The sequence below is a fragment of the Schistocerca nitens genome, chromosome 8, assembly GCF_023898315.1.
Source record: "Schistocerca nitens isolate TAMUIC-IGC-003100 chromosome 8, iqSchNite1.1, whole genome shotgun sequence".
NCBI classification, from domain to species: domain Eukaryota; kingdom Metazoa; phylum Arthropoda; class Insecta; order Orthoptera; family Acrididae; genus Schistocerca; species Schistocerca nitens.
In genome coordinates this window covers 506,850,709-506,854,180 of record NC_064621.1, presented here as the reverse complement: position 1 = coordinate 506,854,180, position 3,472 = coordinate 506,850,709, and the positions used below count along the sequence as shown (strand labels likewise).

The window sequence follows — 3,472 nt, the reverse complement described above, 5'->3', positions numbered from 1 at the left end:
AATAGTGCACGGTACATCCAAACCGTCATCGAACCCATCGTTCTACCATTCCTAGACCGGCAAGGGAACTTGCTGTTCCAACAGGACAATGCACGTCCGCATGTATCCCGTGCCACCCAACGTGCTCTAGAAGGTGTAAGTCAACTACCCTGGCCAGCAAGATCTCCGGATCTGTCCCCCATTGAGCATGTTTGGGACTGGATGAAGCGTCGTCTCACGCGGTCTGCACGTCCAGCACGAACGCTGGTCCAACTGAGGCGCCAGGTGGAAATGGCATGGCAAGCCGTTCCACAGGACTACATCCAGCATCTCTACGATCGTCTCCATGGGAGAATAGCAGCCTGCATTGCTGCGAAAGGTGGATATACACTGTACTAGTGCCGACATTGTGCATGCTCTGTTGCCTGTGTCTATGTGCCTGTGGTTCTGTCAGTGTGATCATGTGATGTATCTGACCCCAGGAATGTGTCAATAAAGTTTCCCCTTCCTGGGACAATGAATTCACGGTGTTCTTATTTCAATTTCCAGGAGTGTATATCCAGCGGTAACATTAGGTGACTCACCCTGTATAAGTAGAGCAGAGACGAATAGGGGTCATTCTAGCGTCGATACGAGTAGAAGGTTGGGAAACTCACGACGTAAGCGACTTTGGCAGAATTTAGATCGTTATGGTCCGACACATGGGAACAGAATATGGGAAACGGTGAAGTTACTCTAGTGAGCACCCATGGGAAGTGGTTGGAGGGCAGTGAAGCCACGAATAGGTGCAAAGGCGTTGAACGTCCACACTTTAGCACAGAGCGTAGAGGACGGAGGCTTGCCTGCTGTATAAAACAAGAGAGGTGGCGATCCGTGGTAGGTCTGACTGCTGTTTTTCTGAGCACAGCGTTCAGTATGAATTGTTCAATATGGGGATCCCCACCAGACGATCACTAAGTTACCCCACTTGCCCAATGACGTTGTCAGCTACAACAGTGGTGGGCACGGGATCATCGGAACTGGACTATGGATCAACGGAGTGGTGTATCCTGGTGGCATGAATCATGTTTCTTGCTGCACCACGTCGATGGTCGCATTCAGATACGCCATCATCCAGGCAAACGGCTGCTCCAAACCTACCTGGTGCCACGGAAATAGGGTGGTGGGGTCAGTTTTATGCTATGGGGAACGTTTACTTGGGCTTTCATTGGGCCTGTGGTAATAATCGAAGGGCCCACGATTGTCTGTCAACGGCCTTGCCGCAGTGGATACACCGGTTCCCGTGAGATCACCGAAGTTAAGCGCTGTCGGGCGTGGTCAGCACTGGATGGGTGACCATCCAGGCCGCCACGCGCCGTTGCCATTTTTCGGGGTGCTCTCAGCCTCGTAATGCCAGTTGAGGAGATACTCGACCGAATAGTAGCGGCTTCGGTCAAGAATACCATCATAACGACCGGGAGAGCGGTGTGCTGACCCCAAGCCCCCCTTATACGCATCCTCCTCTGACGGTGACACGGCAGTGGGATGGTCCCGGTAGGCCACTCGTGGCCTGAAGACGGAGTGAGTGCCATGACTGTCTAGGCTACGAGGATATTATTTCGGACCACCTGTATCTCTTCACGTTTGATGTCTTTTCTGACGGCGGTGGCATCTTGCATCAGGATTACTGTCCGTGTCTTAACCCAGTGTCGTGTTACAGTAGCTTGAGGAGCACGATAATGAACCCACGCTGATGTCTTCGCCACCAAATGCGCACCTTTTTAACCCATCGGTTCCCAGATTCGCATCCACAAACCCCTGGCTCATAATTTACGGGACCAAGTGGACCAACACATTACTGAGCAGATGGTCATATTGTGTTGTCTCATCAGTTAAACACGAGGTATAGCGTACATGACCGCTACTTCTTCAGTACTTGTTATTTCAGGACTGCTTTTCCTTAGTTCTTACACACCGAGGGCCGTCTTCTTGAAGCACATACACCATTATCGGCTCTCAGACACTCACCAAGCCCACACTCGTCTATCTGAGTTGCATATGATGTGCAATGGCGCGTTTTCTACACTCTAAGAAACGTCACAAAATCAAATGGCTCTGAGCACTATGGGACTCAACTGCTGAGGTTATTAGTCCCCTAGAACTTAGAACTAGTTAAACCTAACTAACCTAAGGACATCACAAACATCCATGCCCGAGGCAGGATTCGAACCTGCGACCGTAGCGGTCTTGCGGTTCCAGACTGCAGCGCCTTTAACCGCACGGCCACTTCGGCCGGCTAAGAAACGTCACACATTCGTTCGTGTGCTACGTGCCTTCCGACAGGCTCTACGGACCGCTCTTTCTCAGACTTCCGCTCCCGAATTGGAACGGAAGTCTTCTGCCGCAGTTGCACAAGATGACTGGTACGTGCAAGAAGCTTTAGAGTTCAACGGTTTCCGTGAGCTAATTTCTTCGGGCAATGAGAACGATGATTGGGTTTGTGCCTCTACATTTAATAGCTTCCGACCAGTCACACTGATTTACATGCAAATTGCTAGGCTTAATACCTATGTCCACTTACTTTCGAACGTTTAGTAGTAATTACATTTTTCATTAAGTTACCACTTTATGACGCTTTAATTTCTAGATGTGGATCTGCCTGTTTTCCCACCAGTAGAGAGAGTAAAGAGCAATGCCAGCGTGATAATTAGTTACCGTAGTGTGTAGGTATGGATTTTCATACAACTATTTTTCACCGTTCATAAAACAGCTATCTAATTCAAATGACCCCTGTCCGTTGCAACTGCTATTTCGTTTAAAACGCCTCCTCCTTCGTTTTCACGAACGCATAGGTAAACTCTAGTACTCATCGAATTTCAGCAGCGAACCGTACGAGAGATGCGTTGAGCACGGAAAAGTTTACTGTTAAAATACCGAGAGCGCGCTTTCTAGGAAGAATCAGGAAACACGCTTTCTCTCACATGGATGCCGCTGAATTACCACGGTGTCAAAATCTGAGGGAAAACAACTGTGGAGGAAGGAGTCATGCTGGAAGAAGGACCCAGACAGCTTCTCATAGGGTCAGTGGAAAGCAGTAGCTACAAAAAAGGATTTACGTGATACCAACACTGCTAGAACGGCTAGGGGATATTTAATCAGTTCTGGAATCTCGCCAAACACATATGTAATCACTCTCACCGTAATCTACATGTTAGAAGCTATTTTCCTTCCAGAGAAAGAAATACCAAGATATTACGCCGCAACAACGAAACCAAATAGATGGTAAAATATTTCCATATTACGTTATACTGAGTGATTTGTATTATACAATAAATAATAGGTATTATGCTCCCCTGCCCTATCTAATGGCACAGACTAACAAGGAAATTAATTATTTTGAATATTATCGCAGGTAAGATAGTTTCTGAACTAATGGATAAGGCTGCAGGTTCGTTTTGAATTGTTGCCTCATGTAAATGCCGTTCGACATAAGGTCTCCACTTAAATACACTCC

General features: G+C 47.8%; 1 pseudogene; it reads left to right on the top strand.

The window, feature by feature from the left end:
• The first annotated feature begins 1,225 nt into the window (after window positions 1-1,225).
• On the top strand, window positions 1,226-1,342 carry LOC126199797 (5S ribosomal RNA; annotated as a pseudogene).
• Window positions 1,343-3,472: the final 2,130 nt, after the last annotated feature.